Here is an 8,922-nt window from a genome sequence, read left to right on the forward strand (position 1 = left end):
TGTGTTTTTGTTCGTTATCAATCCACCAGAGGGTCCCTGGGATGACAAATGGGGCCTGTCAGGGCGACGCCAGTTACAACAACACACACCGAAGCGTTTAGCTGATGTTCTTATCCACATCGCTCTCAGCTCACATTGACTGATGCACACACACTTAAACTACACCTCACATGCTGTGCACGGGGTGTGTGCACGGGGTGTGTGCACGGGGTGTGTGCGCTGCAGACGGGTGGGAAATGTTGGGGTGGTGGAGAACAAACACAATGAACTCGCCTGCGACTGTCTTATCTGCACACATGCACGTTAAACACACACGTTAAACACACTCGGTGAAAGTGAGAGTGAGTTGAGTCAAAAGCAGGAAAACCACCTCCGCGTGAAGCCGATAATAAACGTTACGCAGCGATAATCTTCACAAATCAGCTCCAGCTTCTACAAGAACTTATTTGTCTTCTGCAGATGATCCATTTACCCGACCATAAAATCCCAGGACCAGGTAGAAACCAGGCGAAAACCAGGTGGAAACCAGACGGAAACCAGGCGGAAACCAGGCGAAAACCAGGCAGAAACCAGGCAGTAACTTGGCGGAAACCAGGCGGAAACCAGGCAGAAACCAGGCAGTAACTTGGCGGAAACCAGGCGGAAACCAGGCAGAAACCAGGCAGTAACTTGGCGGAAACCAGGCGGAAACCAGGCAGAAACCAGGCAGTAACTTGGCGGAAACCAGGCAGAAACCAGGCAGTAACTTGGCGGAAACCAGGCGGAAACCAGGCAGAAACAAGGCGGAAACCAGGCAGAAACCAGGCAGAAACCAGGCAGAAACCAGGCAGAAACCAGGCAGTAACTTGGCGGAAACCAGGCGGAAACCAGGTGGAAACCAGACGGAAACCAGGCGGAAACCAGGCAGAAACCAGGCAGTAACTTGGCGGAAACCAGGCGGAAACCAGGCAGAAACCAGGCAGTAACTTGGCGGAAACCAGGCGGAAACCAGGCAGAAACCAGGCAGTAACTTGGCGGAAACCAGGCAGAAACCAGGCAGTAACTTGGCGGAAACCAGGCGGAAACCAGGCAGAAACCAGGCAGAAACCAGGCAGAAACCAGGCAGAAACCAGGCGGAAACCAGGCAGAAACCAGGCAGTAACTTGGCGGAAACCAGGCGGAAACCAGGTGGAAACCAGACGGAAACCAGACGGAAACCAGGCAGAAACCAGGCAGAAACCAGGCGGAAACCAGGCGGAAACCAGGCGGAAACCAGGCAGAAACAAGGCGAAAACCAGGTGGAAACCAGACGGAAACCAGGCGGAAACCAGGCAGTAACTTGGCGGAAACCAGGCAGAAACCAGGCAGAAACCAGGCAGAAACCAGGCGAAAACCAGGTGGAAACCAGACGGAAACCAGGCGAAAACCAGGTGGAAACCAGACGGAAACCAGGCGGAAACCAGGCGAAAACCAGGTGGAAACCAGGCGAAAACCAGGTGGGAACCAGACGGAAACCAGGCGGAAACCAGGCAGAAACCAGGCGAAAACCAGGTGGAAACCAGACGGAAACCAGGCGGAAACCAGGCAGTAACCAGGTGAAAACCAGGTGGAAACCAGACGGAAACCAGGCAGTAACTTGGCACTAACCAAGCGGAAACAGACGGAAACCAGGCGGAAACCAGGCGGAAACCAGGTGGAAACCAGGCAGAAACCAGGCAGAAACCAGGCGGAAACCAGGCAAAAACCAGGCAGAAACCAGGCAGAAACCAGGCAGAAACCAGGCAAAAACCAGGTGGAAACCAGGCAGTAACTAGGCAGTAACTAGGCACTAACCAAGCGGAAACAGACGGAAACCAGGCGGAAACCAGGCAGAAACCAGGCAGTAACTTGGCAGAAACCAGGCAGAAACCAGGCGGAAACCAGGCAGAAACCAGGCGAAAACCAGGTGGAAACCAGACGGAAACCAGGCGGAAACCAGGCAGAAACCAGGCGGAAACCAGGCAGAAACCAGGCGAAAACCAGGCGAAAACCAGGTGGAAACCAGACGGAAACCAGGCGGAAACCAGGCGGAAACCAGGCAGAAACCAGGCAGTAACTTGGCGGAAACCAGGCGGAAACCAGGCAGTAACTTGGCGGAAACCAGGCGGAAACCAGGCAGAAACCAGGCAGTAACTTGGCGGAAACCAGGCGGAAACCAGGCAGAAACCAGGCAGTAACTTGGCGGAAACCAGGCGGAAACCAGGCAGAAACCAGGCAGTAACTTGGCGGAAACCAGGCAGAAACCAGGCAGTAACTTGGCGGAAACCAGGCGGAAACCAGGCAGAAACAAGGCGGAAACCAGGCAGAAACCAGGCAGAAACCAGGCAGAAACCAGGCGGAAACCAGGCAGAAACCAGGCAGTAACTTGGCGGAAACCAGGCGGAAACCAGGTGGAAACCAGACGGAAACCAGGCGGAAACCAGGCAGAAACCAGGCAGTAACTTGGCGGAAACCAGGCGGAAACCAGGCAGAAACCAGGCAGTAACTTGGCGGAAACCAGGCGGAAACCAGGCAGAAACCAGGCAGTAACTTGGCGGAAACCAGGCAGAAACCAGGCAGTAACTTGGCGGAAACCAGGCGGAAACCAGGCAGAAACCAGGCAGAAACCAGGCAGAAACCAGGCGGAAACCAGGCAGAAACCAGGCAGTAACTTGGCGGAAACCAGGCGGAAACCAGGTGGAAACCAGACGGAAACCAGACGGAAACCAGGCAGAAACCAGGCAGAAACCAGGCGGAAACCAGGCGGAAACCAGGCAGAAACAAGGCGAAAACCAGGTGGAAACCAGACGGAAACCAGGCGGAAACCAGGCAGTAACTTGGCGGAAACCACGCAGAAACCAGGCAGAAACCAGGCAGAAACCAGGCAGAAACCAGGCGAAAACCAGGTGGAAACCAGACGGAAACCAGGCGAAAACCAGGTGGAAACCAGACGGAAACCAGGCGGAAACCAGGCGAAAACCAGGTGGAAACCAGGCGAAAACCAGGTGGGAACCAGACGGAAACCAGGCGGAAACCAGGCAGAAACCAGGCGAAAACCAGGTGGAAACCAGACGGAAACCAGGCGGAAACCAGGCAGTAACCAGGTGAAAACCAGGTGGAAACCAGACGGAAACCAGGCAGTAACTTGGCACTAACCAAGCGGAAACAGACGGAAACCAGGCGGAAACCAGGCGGAAACCAGGTGGAAACCAGGCAGAAACCAGGCAGAAACCAGGCGGAAACCAGGCAAAAACCAGGCAGAAACCAGGCAGAAACCAGGCAGAAACCAGGCAAAAACCAGGTGGAAACCAGGCAGTAACTAGGCAGTAACTAGGCACTAACCAAGCGGAAACAGACGGAAACCAGGCGGAAACCAGGCAGAAACCAGGCAGTAACTTGGCAGAAACCAGGCAGAAACCAGGCGGAAACCAGGCAGAAACCAGGCGAAAACCAGGTGGAAACCAGACGGAAACCAGGCGGAAACCAGGCAGAAACCAGGCGGAAACCAGGCAGAAACCAGGCGAAAACCAGGCGAAAACCAGGTGGAAACCAGACGGAAACCAGGCGGAAACCAGGCGGAAACCAGGCAGAAACCAGGCAGTAACTTGGCGGAAACCAGGCGGAAACCAGGCAGTAACTTGGCGGAAACCAGGCGGAAACCAGGCAGAAACCAGGCAGTAACTTGGCGGAAACCAGGCGGAAACCAGGCAGAAACCAGGCAGTAACTTGGCGGAAACCAGGCGGAAACCAGGCAGAAACCAGGCAGTAACTTGGCGGAAACCAGGCAGAAACCAGGCAGTAACTTGGCGGAAACCAGGCGGAAACCAGGCAGAAACAAGGCGGAAACCAGGCAGAAACCAGGCAGAAACCAGGCAGAAACCAGGCGGAAACCAGGCAGAAACCAGGCAGTAACTTGGCGGAAACCAGGCGGAAACCAGGTGGAAACCAGACGGAAACCAGGCGGAAACCAGGCAGAAACCAGGCAGTAACTTGGCGGAAACCAGGCGGAAACCAGGCAGAAACCAGGCAGTAACTTGGCGGAAACCAGGCGGAAACCAGGCAGAAACCAGGCAGTAACTTGGCGGAAACCAGGCAGAAACCAGGCAGTAACTTGGCGGAAACCAGGCGGAAACCAGGCAGAAACCAGGCAGAAACCAGGCAGAAACCAGGCAGAAACCAGGCGGAAACCAGGCAGAAACCAGGCAGTAACTTGGCGGAAACCAGGCGGAAACCAGGTGGAAACCAGACGGAAACCAGACGGAAACCAGGCAGAAACCAGGCAGAAACCAGGCGGAAACCAGGCGGAAACCAGGCAGAAACAAGGCGAAAACCAGGTGGAAACCAGACGGAAACCAGGCGGAAACCAGGCAGTAACTTGGCGGAAACCACGCAGAAACCAGGCAGAAACCAGGCAGAAACCAGGCAGAAACCAGGCGAAAACCAGGTGGAAACCAGACGGAAACCAGGCGAAAACCAGGTGGAAACCAGACGGAAACCAGGCGGAAACCAGGCGAAAACCAGGTGGAAACCAGGCGAAAACCAGGTGGGAACCAGACGGAAACCAGGCGGAAACCAGGCAGAAACCAGGCGAAAACCAGGTGGAAACCAGACGGAAACCAGGCGGAAACCAGGCAGTAACCAGGTGAAAACCAGGTGGAAACCAGACGGAAACCAGGCAGTAACTTGGCACTAACCAAGCGGAAACAGACGGAAACCAGGCGGAAACCAGGCGGAAACCAGGTGGAAACCAGGCAGAAACCAGGCAGAAACCAGGCGGAAACCAGGCAAAAACCAGGCAGAAACCAGGCAGAAACCAGGCAGAAACCAGGCAGAAACCAGGCAAAAACCAGGTGGAAACCAGGCAGTAACTAGGCAGTAACTAGGCACTAACCAAGCGGAAACAGACGGAAACCAGGCGGAAACCAGGCAGAAACCAGGCAGTAACTTGGCAGAAACCAGGCAGAAACCAGGCGGAAACCAGGCAGAAACCAGGCGAAAACCAGGTGGAAACCAGACGGAAACCAGGCGGAAACCAGGCAGTAACTAGGCAGTAACTAGGCACTAACCAAGCGGAAACAGACGGAAACCAGGCGGAAACCAGGCAGTAACTAGGTAGTAACTAGGCACTAACCAAGCGGAAACAGACGGAAACCAGGCGGAAACCAGGCGGAAACCAGGTGGAAACCAGGCAGTAACTTGGCAGAAACCAGGCGGAAACCAGGCAGAAACCAGGCGAAAACCAGGTGGAAACCAGACGGAAACCAGGCGGAAACCAGGCAGTAACTAGGCAGTAACTAGGCACTAACCAAGCGGAAACAGACGGAAACCAGGCGGAAACCAGGCGGAAACCAGGCAGAAACCAGGCGAAAACCAGGTGGAAACCAGACGGAAACCAGGCAGTAACTTGGCAGAAACCAGGCGGAAACCAGGCAGAAACCAGGCGGAAACCAGGCAGAAACCAGGCGAAAACCAGGTGGAAACCAGACGGAAACCAGGCGGAAACCAGGCGGAAACCAGGCAGTAACTAGGCAGTAACTAGGCACTAACCAAGCGGAAACAGACGGAAACCAGGCGGAAACCAGGCGGAAACCAGGCAGAAACCAGGCGAAAACCAGGTGGAAACCAGACGGAAACCAGGCAGTAACTTGGCAGAAACCAGGCGGAAACCAGGCAGAAACCAGGCGAAAACCAGGTGGAAACCAGACGGAAACCAGGCGGAAACCAGGCAGTAACTAGGCAGTAACTAGGGAGTAACTAGGCGCTAACCAAGCGGAAACAGACGGAAACCAGGCGGAAACCAGGTGGAAACCAGGCAGAAACCAGGCAAAAACCAGGCAAAAACCAGGCGGAAACCAGGCAAAAACCAGGCAAAAACCAGGCGGAAACCAGGCAAAAACCAGGCAGAAACCAGGCAGTAACTTGGCGGAAACCAGGCAGTAACCAGGTGGAAACCAGGCGGAAACCAGGCAGTAACTTGGCGGAAACCAGGTGGAAACCAGGCAGTAACTTGGCGGAAACCAGGCAGAAACCAGGCAAAAACCAGGCAAAAACCAGGCGGAAACCAGGCAGTAACTTGGCGGAAACCAGGCAGAAACCAGGCAAAAACCAGGCAAAAACCAGGCGGAAACCAGGCAAAAACCAGGCGGAAACCAGGCAGAAACCAGGCAGTAACTTGGCGGAAACCAGGCAGTAACCAGGTGGAAACCAGGCGGAAACCAGGCAGTAACTTGGCGGAAACCAGGTGGAAACCAGGCAGTAACTTGGCGGAAACCAGGCAAAAACCAGGCAAAAACCAGGCGGAAACCAGGCAAAAACCAGGCAAAAACCAGGCGGAAACCAGGCAAAAACCAGGTGGAAACCAGGCGGAAACCAGGCAGTAACTTGGCGGAAACCAGGCAGAAACCAGGCAAAAACCAGGCAAAAACCAGGCGGAAACCAGGCAAAAACCAGGTGGAAACCAGGCGGAAACCAGGCAGTAACTTGGCGGAAACCAGGCAGTAACCAGGTGGAAACCAGACGGAAACCAGGTGGAGACAAGGGAGTAACCAGGGAGTAACCAGGCGGTAACCGGGTAATTACCTGGATGCAATGGGACATTTACATCCACCTCAGAAACGCCCCATTCGAAAAATTCTGGACTACAGTTTCCAGTCCATTTCCTTCTTCTGGTCTTTGTAAAACATGGTGCCACTAAAAACCTCCGGTGTGAAAAAGTGAAGCCTATGCAGAACTGCCAAAACCTGAAGTTCCCCCTTCATCCACTAGGGGCTCCAAAACAGAGCAAATCCCCATAGACTCCCATGTTAAAAAGACCAACTTCACAGCAGAAATGAACATTTTACAGCAGGAATAAACATATTTACAACAGAAATAAAATTGATTTTTTTTTTACCAGGCTGTAAACGTGTTTATTTCTGTTGTAAACATGTTTAAATTTAATAGATCAGGTTTACCTTCACGACAACTGTGGGTAGAGTAATTTTTTTCCTAACTCGCCCGTTTAAAAGTAATTTCATCTAGGAATTTGGCATATTTAGGGGTTTGTACTCTTGATTGACAGGTTCCTGATATCCTGCTTCCAGAAGGAGGAACATAGAACAACCGCGATTTTTAGCTGGTGAGCAACGGGAATTAGCATTAGCCTGCTTACCTCGGTTAACTCCTGTTAGCTCCAGGCTCAGTCGGCTAGTCCTTAGCTACAAGCAGGCTTGAGTTTGCTAGATGTCAATCACCCCCCCCCCCCCCCCCCCCCCCCCAGTAAAACAGCAGTTTTCCTCTTCTTCTGGGGTTTTTGTATGCTTGTTAACAACTTCATAGCGATGCGTTACCGCTACCGGTGTCAGAACATGGAAGTGAACTCTGAACTCAGCACCGCCCCCTGGTAGATGAACTGCATGAACATGGTGACGTGAAAGACGCATTAAATGACGAGGACGGAGACGTTTGAAACTGATTCAACATTTCTGTACGTAATGGAGCAGAAATGGGCCTTTAGCGTTAGCTGTGCTAATGTAGAATCTAAGAGGAGTTTATACTCCGACCTGTGAGTTGCCGGGCTCAGCTTCAGCCCCGGCGATCGGTCGTAAAGTCATGTTAAGCAGGGATTTTATCGTACATGTGCAGATAAAACTAAACAAACCCTAAATAAAGCAGATATGCGAGTCTACGCGCATGACGGTGTTGGGGAGAAATCTTCTTGTTTTATTCAGAATTTCTCATAGTCAGATTATTTTGTTTGAATCATCAAGTGAATAATCCGATCTCTACGAACCGATAATGATCAGAAGTTTCCAGTCCAACAGACCCAGTAGAAGAAGTCAGATTCACCCGCCGAGCTTTCCCCCCAAAGTCTGCACGTGGACCCGTAGGTCCGATTTATTTAGTTTGTTGCATCTGTTTTCACGTCTTCACATAAAAAGATGAAAATCACGCCGTGAGGATGCAGGAAACTTCTAAAACCTGCAGGAGTCTCCCTCTGAGGACAAGGCTCGAGTTCCCCAACGTAGGAAATAACAAGGAGGGTTCTCCAGGTCTGGTCCTCCACGGCGGGTTTAGAGGTTCCTGCTGACTCAGATCCCTGGATTATCAGGACCTTTACTAGTTCTGGGTTTTGAAACTTCAGAAACATGCAGGAGCCAGTCGTCAAGGACCTGCAGACCCCCGATGGAAGTGTCCGCGCAGGATGTCCAGGCCTGGTCCTGGAGGACCAACCGGGTCCCGGAGGGCCAACCGAGTCCTGGGGGCCAACCGGGTCCTGGAGGGCCAACCGGGTCCTGGAGGGCCAACCCGGTCCCGGAGGGCCAACTGGGTCCTGGAGGGCCAACCGGGTCCCGGAGGGCCAACCCGGTCCCGGAGGGCCAACCGGGTCCTGGAGGGCCAACCGGGTCCCGGAGGGCCAACCGGGTCCTGGAGGGCCAACCCGGTCCCGGAGGGCCAACCGGGTCCTGGAGGGCCAACCCGGTCCCGGAGGGCCAACTGGGTCCCGGAGGGCCAACCGGGTCCTGGAGGGCCAACCCGGTCCCGGAGGGCCAACTGGGTCCCGGAGGGCCAACCGGGTCCTGGAGGGCCAACCCGGTCCCGGAGGGCCAACCCGGTCCCGTAGGGCCAACCGGGTCCTGGAGGGCCAACCCGGTCCCGGAGGGCCAACTGGGTCCTGGAGGGCCAACCCGGTCCCGGAGGGCCAACCGGGTCCTGGAGGGCCAACCGGGTCCCGGAGGGCCAACCGGGTCCTGGAGGGCCAACCCGGTCCCGGAGGGCCAACTGGGTCCTGGGGGCCAACCGGGTCCTGGAGGGCCAATCCGGTCCCGGAGGGCCAACCGGGTCCTGGGGGCCAACCGGGTCCTGGAGGGCCAACCCGGTCCCGGAGGGCCAACCGGGTCCTGGAGGGCCAACCCGGTCCTGGAGGGCCAACCGGGTCCTGGGGGC

The sequence above is a fragment of the Telmatherina bonti genome, assembly GCF_933228915.1.
Source record: "Telmatherina bonti genome assembly, chromosome: 13".
Taxonomy (NCBI): domain Eukaryota; kingdom Metazoa; phylum Chordata; class Actinopteri; order Atheriniformes; family Telmatherinidae; genus Telmatherina; species Telmatherina bonti.